The sequence below is a fragment of the Abramis brama genome (assembly GCF_963993115.1).
Source record: "Abramis brama genome assembly, chromosome: 2".
Classification (NCBI taxonomy): domain Eukaryota; kingdom Metazoa; phylum Chordata; class Actinopteri; order Cypriniformes; family Leuciscidae; genus Abramis; species Abramis brama.
The window spans coordinates 19,080,351-19,088,998 of record NC_139964.1 but is presented as its reverse complement, the minus strand read 5'-3'; the positions used below and the strand labels follow the sequence as shown (position 1 = coordinate 19,088,998).

At 35.6% G+C, this 8,648-nt stretch overlaps 1 long non-coding RNA gene across 1 annotated transcript; it reads left to right on the top strand.

Moving 5' to 3' along the window:
* Positions 1-206: 206 nt before the first annotated feature.
* On the top strand, positions 207-687 carry LOC311077864. The gene is made up of 4 exons (XR_014605016.1): positions 207-264; positions 358-399; positions 487-530; positions 614-687. It is a non-coding gene; the product is annotated as an uncharacterized lncRNA (long non-coding RNA).
* The last annotated feature ends 7,961 nt before the right edge of the window (positions 688-8,648 follow it).

The window sequence follows — 8,648 nt, the reverse complement described above, 5'->3', positions numbered from 1 at the left end:
GTTTATATATATATATATATATATATATATATATATATATATATATATATATATAAACTAAAGATAAACTTTAAAGTTTTTAATATCCTTTATTATCTAGAAAATTTTATTTTAAGCAATGTAAATGTTTATTTTTAGGTAACGATAATAACCTCATTGCATATATAAATCAAACTATATTGTGATATCCTCTCACAGTCTGTGTTTCTCTGCAGGATTCACCGGCGGCTTCATCGGGACTCCAGCGGACATGGTGAACGTTCGGTGTGTATTGAGTGGTTTGTGTTACTGATGTGTGTGTTTTTTAGCTCATCTGTGTGTCTTCTGGTGATTACTTCATGGTGTTTATGTCTTCAGGATGCAGAACGATATGAAGCTTCCTGCAGAGCAGAGGAGAAAGTGAGTGTGTCTCCATCTAAAAACATCTTTACACTCCAGACAGTCATGATGTGATTTACCTGAATCATCTGTGTGTGTGTGTCGCAGCTATAAACACGCGCTGGACGGACTCTTCAGGGTCTGGCGGGAAGGTAAAGCACACTTCTGGATCTCTGACTGTCATTAACCTCTGTACATGTGTGAATGTCTCTCTCTAAACACGCTCTTCTCTCAGAGGGAACCAGGAAGCTGTTCTCAGGAGCCACTATGGCGTCCAGCAGAGGAGCTCTCGTCACTGTCGGACAGGTGAGGGAGCAGTGCATGATGGGAATATATCAAATATCTGTTACTGATTATCCTTAAAACACACTGTTAACCCTTGCTGTAAAAAAAGGCCAAATTCTGACAATATCATACCATTTTCCATTAAAACAGTAATATACCGTAGAAAATAAAACTAGCCTACAGGAATATACTGTAAATTAAGAGCGCTCAAAGTCGACACTCAGAGGCTGTTTTCCCAATCACACCCTATACCCTCATTCACTATTCCCTACATTAGTTCACTAATATAGTCCACTTGACAGAGTGAATGAAAAGAAGTGAATTGAGACACTGATGAACACCTGATAAGCAGAATCACTGAAGGATGGAGAAACAAGAACAGAAAAAAAGAGAAACACAAAAACTACAACTGACTTCTAGCCACACTGAGTGTGAAACCAGTTTACAAACCAGTGTAATGTTATTTATTTTATACATGTACAAAATTTATTTTTGAGAATTAATAGATATTTAGTTGTTGATGTTTTATTGAAAATAATAAAGTTTGTTGTCACCATGATGGAGATCAGTGTTTGCTTTAGGGCTTTTGACTTTCTATGACTACTATAAGTTTCTCTCTGACTGCTGTAACAGTGAGTTTATGGAACACATTTGTTATGGCAAGAAAACGCCAAGAGGAAGATGATCAGGTGTTTTTGTCTGTTGTGATGATGCCATAATCATTCTGGACATGTCTGATTCTCTGATCTCTTTCTGTGTATAAGCTTTGAATTTATGGGTGCTTAATTTTTTTAATCATATACCTGTAAATTTACAACATGAGATCCAGCAATGTTTATCTAAACATTTAATCTGAAGAACATTGAAATCAAATAGTGCATTAAAACACTTCAAACACCTCTTTAACTCAGACACACACAGACATCAACAATCAGCACATGAATCTCAACAATGGTGACAATCAAAAGTTTCATGTCACAATGCATGCTGGGTTCCAGGATAGTAGAAAACTCCCAGCATGCACTGCAGTGTGAATACAAAAAATATTGCCACCATTGTTGAGAGACGTGCTGATTTTTGATATCTCTGTGTTTCATCAAACCAGTGTCGCTCTGTTTCTTTGGTTGTGCATGATGTGTTAAACAAATTGTAATTCAAAATAATTCATGTAGTTTCAAAGTGGTAGTAAGTTAACACTTTTATACAGAATTAAACTCTGAATAATGTTAGTGAATGTACAAGCTATATAGTGACTTTTTTTATCATAATCAACACAACAAACTGCATTCACAAACCATCCACAAGTGTGGCTTGCAAAAAAATACTATTGTTAGAAAAAGCCAAGGATCAGCATCCCAACTAAAGCAAATGAAACATCTCAATAACAACTTCTGTAGATGTATGTAATGTATGTATGTAAGTGTAGCCGGTCAATTTAGGCATTTGAGTTTATTTTTTTTTTATTTTTTTTATGTGTAATAAGAAATGTAGTATATACTGTTAACTTCAGCAAAACTTGTTTTCAGTGTACTATTTTCAATGGTTCCGATCGAGAGTTCCTATCAATTGTTGTATGTGGGGTCTTAATTAGTGGGACACCTACGGAAACTATATCGCTTCTCCTTTAAGCGTTCGCGCTCAGACGCATGGTGTATGCAGACGGGGAAGCGGAGGTAGTTTTTTCTCTCTTCTATTTGTCTTGTATTGACTGATTTTCGGTAATGAAATCACTTTATTTATGATGTCAAAACACTGTTAAGAGGTTATGTCATAATGTGTATCAGTGTGATTCGATTATTTTCTTTGTAAGTTGCTCTTTTAACCGTGTTAAAGTTAGAGCCTCATTTTCACGTGCGTCTTTCAATGCAGGAATGAGAGAGTAGGCCTTCTCGAATGTCCCTAATTGTGCCTCACTACTCTGTTTAAGGTATGTTTTTCCAATTTGTGATCTTTCATTTGACTGTTTACTATGTAAAGTGAGTTAAACTTGATAGTTGTGTAACGTTACCTCCAGTATATACTAGGGCTAATTTCATACTAAAATGCCTTGTGTATATCTTCATGCAATGAGACTGTTTGTGTAAAAAAGGAACCTTATTATACACACAGTAGGTCAACAATCAGTTTAAAGTACATTCATATGTGCATTTAAGTGAATTTATAACATGTTTGTATGTTAACTTTCTCAAATCTGTTATTTAATTTCCATTTATTTTTCCTTTGAGTGCTGTCCTGTTATGTGGGGTAATTCAGCACCATGCATGTTAAATGCTATATAATGCTTTTGTTTAAGCGTTCGCGCTGAGACGCATGGTGTATGCAGACGGGGAAGCGGAGGAATGAGAGAGTAGGCCTTCTCGAATGTCCCTAATTGTGCCTCACTACTCTGTTTAAGGTGAATAAATATCCCAGAGTATCATCACTTCAGTCGTTGTGTGGTCGTGTTTCCATGGTGTCCTGTGGTTACCACTTGAAGTCTGCTACATAAGATGTATGTATGTAAATAAAGGCATACTGGTCAATAATAAGTGTAATAATGTGTAATGGCTGGAAGTCAGGTGTATTTCTTGTGTTTCTCTATTTTCTATTTTACACTGTTGCCAGTAGTTTACTGTAAATTTTAGTTTTTTGGGTCACCATTGTGCAGAAGAGTAGAGCCTGTGCTTCAGTCCAGGAGAAGATCTACAAACATTGATGATTTGCTGCATGTTGCTTTATTTAACAGGCGGTTACTGTGTAGTTGCTGGTCCAGTGGAAATCTCTTTATTTACAAAAGTTTTTTAGATGTCTCAAATGAAAGAAGTTCACATTAATACTTTGCTCACAATATTAGTGCATTATAAATTTTAGTTGATACATTTAAACGACAGTTGGTCAATTTAAAGTGGTTGGTTTCTGCAAGTGAAATTAGTTAACTTGAGTTTTAATTTAGTGCATGGTATTTTTACAGTAACATACTGTAGATTACAGTAAAGAACTGTACAATTAACAGTAAATTACTGGCAACAGTGTTGCCAGTATTTTACTGTAAAAAAAAAACCTGGTAAGGTCTAACAGTGCATGCAATTCATACTGTAGAATTGAGATTTACCCCAAAATAAGTGCCTGAAGAGTATAAAGTCGATCAGGGGCTGGTTTTATTCACAGACACATAAACATAAACATAAACATAAACGCTTGAATCCACTGTGAACTGCATTGGATTCAGATTAGCATTTTGACATGGAATTTTTATTGAGTGTTCATCAGAGAGGTCCAAGCCCCCATGACTCTTGTCACACATGAACCACGAATACAGAAATAAATATAATGGATTCGAGGAGTTTTGTGTTGTTGAAATGTAGTACTTCCCTCGCAGGTAAATTTGACCTCTTAGGAATGAATGGGATGCGAGGAATGCTTCAGTACACATAGAAAAACCTAAAAATGCTCAAAATTCAAACAAAAAATGCTACAACTTTACCAACATTTTTTTATTATAATGTCTACAATATTGTATCTGAATGAATACTGAAGTGATTGTAGGACCCAAAGTTCATTCGCTCCATATAGAGCTATAAGGCCATTTAGTGGCAAGAGTCATGAAGTATCATGTTATTTTATTATTATTCCACAAGAGGTCAGCAAAGACACCCAATGGAAGATATTTTGAGCTGAATTAAAACGTTTAGGCATGAAATTGTGAGTTATTTTGAATTTAAGTTGAAAGAATGTGAGGAATGTGCTTAAATTACTTTTTATTTATATTGATTTAATCTAGTAATTTAAAGGTAACATAAAATAAGAAAAAATCTCCATAAAAAAAAAAATAGAAAAAAATATTATCAAAATGAAATATAATGAGCTTTCTGGACAAACAAACAAACAAACAAACAATAAATAAATAAATAAATAAATAAAAAGTATAATTTTAGGGCTTCAGGTCATTTTGACCAACGAGGGAAGGATGAGGGCATGTACCTGTTTATGATAATGAAATGATGCTAAACGTGTGGGTGTGGGTGGTTGTGGGTGGGTGTGTGTGTGGGTGTGTGTGTGTGAGACAACATACTCACACACTTCCTGTCCAGCTTCATCACTGAGTACCGGAGCCTCTGATTGGTCAATCATAGGATATTTTTGATAACTGATAGTTATTGGACAGTGTTGGTTATATTTACTTGTAGACGTGTAATTGTTTTACATTTTAACTCTTTCCTCACCATTGAAATGTCCGTGTTCTCACTGTTATACGGTAGAGGGGGCGCTATTACACATCTTCTGAAAGACAATCTCCTGATCAAAACACAGGAGAAGCAGCAGAAACATGCGATCTCATATGCAAGCAGATGAAAATGTAAAATAATGCGATCATCATCATTAAACAGCATATAAATCAAAACTGCCTAATGTTACTGAATGAAATGTGGACCCAGGAAGAGCTTTAGGGCTGTTGATGGACTTGACCTACTGCATCTGTGTTTTGATCATCGTTCTGAATCTGATCTGGATGTAGTAAAAAAAAATGCTGGCGGTGAAAGAGTTAATGATGTTTATACATGCATACACACACACACACACACACACACACACACAATCAAAACCAAAAATTATTCAGACATCAGATATCAGATTTTTTTTTTTTACTAGTGCGTGCAGGACAATAGTTTATTTAAGTTAGGAGAGCAAAATAAAGTAAACTGGGACCCAAATATTCTTTATACATAGGATATTTGTTGACCTGGTATTCAGTCTCTACAGTACATAGATGCATTAGATGATGCTTAAGTACACAGTAAATTCCCCAGTTTTCAACATTTTTTTTCATTATTTTATCATAACTCAGCATAACTGTGATTCTGCATAAATATCCAGAATTTTAGATATAAAGGATTTCTTAAAAGGTTTTTTTTTTTTTTTAAATCTTTCTTTTAGGCACACACAGACATAAAGATTCAGTCTATGCATCTCAACAATGGTGACAATTGGGAAAAGTAAATTACATAGACAATTCAGATCATAATTTATTCATACCGCAATGCATGATGGGAGCCATTAATGAGTTGTGATTGGTGGCAGCCACTGCAACATGCTTTATTATTGTCACCATTGTTGAGATTCACAGGCTGATTATTGATGTCTGTGTTTCTAAATAAATTAATTTGAAAGTGTTTTGATCAGAACAATGTTTATGAAATATTTTTGGATTATATGAAAAATACTGAAAATCATATGTTGTAGAATCACAGAGGTGCTGTAATTAATATCAATAAGTTTCGTTTTTTGGATCACAGCATGATTATGTCAAAACATAACCAACACTATCAGATCACACTTTTTCTTTGTTCATTTAACTGTTATAAATCAAGAACAGCAGACAAACAAAGTCTAAAGTTAATAATATACAGTAAGGGTCTAGAGCCCAACTAAAGCAAACACTGATCACCATAACGGTGGCTTACAATTTGTGATTTTCTCCTTCAGTGATTCTGCTTGTTAACATCAGGTGTCTTCAATAATGCTCAATAATCACTAAATTGATCACTTAATTATCTCATTAACTTTAACACTGCTTCAGTGTTACTTTAACACCATGTAGAGTGGGACCATATGTGCTCTGACCCCCAATTTCCACCAGATGCGTAACGGTTGCGGAACGGCTCCGCTGCGTGACAGCTCCGTGTTCCGTCGTCCGTCAATACCCACCAGGTCCGGATTTGTTGCGGAACGGCTGCGGTCATGACTGACAGCTGACGTCACGAGGACCCACGAGATCTCGCTAATTCACGTATGATCGCGCGATATATAGTTTCTATAAACAGAACGTTATGAGGAATGGTATATTATGACGTTTTCAAGGTGTAGTGTAGGGAAATATGATCCGCCATGATCACGGTGTATTTTATTTAGAAAATTAACCGGATCTTTTATTTTGTTTTGGTTTGTTCTGTTTTTTTGATCGACTTCCTGTCCTGCGCACTCTGCCCTGTAGTGCTGCGGAGCTCTCCGGCATCCGGCAAAAATAGAAGCTCTGCGTATCTGCTCCGGAGGGCTGCGGATCGCCGGAGTCGGAACGCAGCTGTACCGCATTCAGTGGAAATACACTCATTGACTTTAATGGAAACCTATTGACTCCGCCACCGTGCCGGAGCCGTAACGCAGCCGGTGGAAATTGGGGGTGAGCAGTGTTAATTTAACACTGGGGAATTTACTGTGTATTAAGACCAGCGAGAGTAGAGTTATGCTTTTTAAATCTTTACAGTTCACAATTAAATGCTGAGTTATGATAAAATAATGAAAAAAATGTTGACGATTGTTTTTCTATTTTCATACAATGAATTTGAATGCTGATGTCACTAGATGAATTTCTATTGTGCTTATAGTATTATTAAATCTGCGTATATACAGTTCTTTACATATTTTTTTAGACGCACTTAATTTTTTAGCTTAACTTTTTATACTGTAGATGAACCTTTATTCTGTTTTATTAAGTTATTAATGTTATTTTTTATTGTTTGGTTATCAGACAACCTCAATACTCCTTGCCAGACTGTAATATTCATTTATATTTACTCTTTTTGCTATCCCAGAGCTGGTGGTTCATATACTGCTGGCTCTATACTCCTCTCTGATATAAAATATCGTTAAAATCATAGACTGTCTGCTGCTCAATGTACCAGCAGATCAGCAGAGTCAGATATGATTCTGCCTTATTTACTTCCCCTAAATTATATACCTAACCTCATAATTATCACATCCACAAAGTCTAAGTATAATAACACCCACATCCAGTCAACAGACATGCCACATGAAGAAATACTACAAAGAGTTTTCACCACAGGGACTGTTATACTGTTCTCCTCCATTTCTCTGCACTATTTCATCAATCTTCTCCAGCAGCTCAGTGACCTGACAGCGATTGTGCACAAATCCAAACTTCGAAAACCTACCGAAATAGTAGACCATCCGGGGACTTCTGGCATACTCACAGAAAAATCCCTGGTGTTAAATTTAACTCCGCTCAGTGTTTATATGGGAACCACCAGCAGGGTGTTAAAAGTAACACTGATGCAGTGTTAGAGTTAATGAGATAATTAAGTGATTAATTGAGCGATGATTGAGCATTGAAGACACCTGATGATAACAAGCAGAATCACTGAAGGAAAGAGAAACACAAGAACTACAACTGACAACATTAAATCTGTGAAGATCTCACCAGAGGAGGATTAAACAACTCCACAAACAGCATTACCAGCTTCACTTATTACCAATTACAATTAATAGAGGTGTAGATGTTAATGGTTTATTGGAAATAATAGGTTTTATAAAGTCACATTTAGTGTTTCCTTTAGTTGGTCAGTTTGACTCTTGGTGTTTTTATGCAAGTTTGAGGTCTTTGTAACAGAGTTTACCATACCACGTAATTTGTTACATAGGAAGTCAGAAACAAAGATGATCAGGTGATTTATAACCAGATCATCTTTGTTTATGGTTTCCATTGCAATAAATTATGTGTTTTGGTAAACACTGTTTCAAAGACAACTTACATAAAAAAATCAAACTGTCCAACTAAATGAAACACGGATCACCATAATGATGACCAATATTTTCAATAAAACAACATCTAAAACTCTTTTAATTCTCGAAAGATCTTCTGTAGATGATTGACAGAAATAAGGTCAAACTGGTTTGTAATAAGAGAGATTTCATGTCTTTTCAGTTGACTTCATCTAAGGCTGTGTCCGGAAGTCAGTTGTAGTTCTTGTGTTTCTCTTTTCTTCAGTGATTCTGCTTGTTATCATCAGGTGTCTTCAATAATCCAACCATCATCAGTCAATTAATTACTTAATTATCTAATTAACTCTAACACTGCTTCAGTGTTACTTTTAACACCCTGCTGGTGGTTCCCATATGAACACAGAGCGGTGTTAATTTAACACCGGGGAATTTACTGAGCTCTTTTCAACATTCTATGCTTTGGGACACACTTATTTTAATCTCACAAA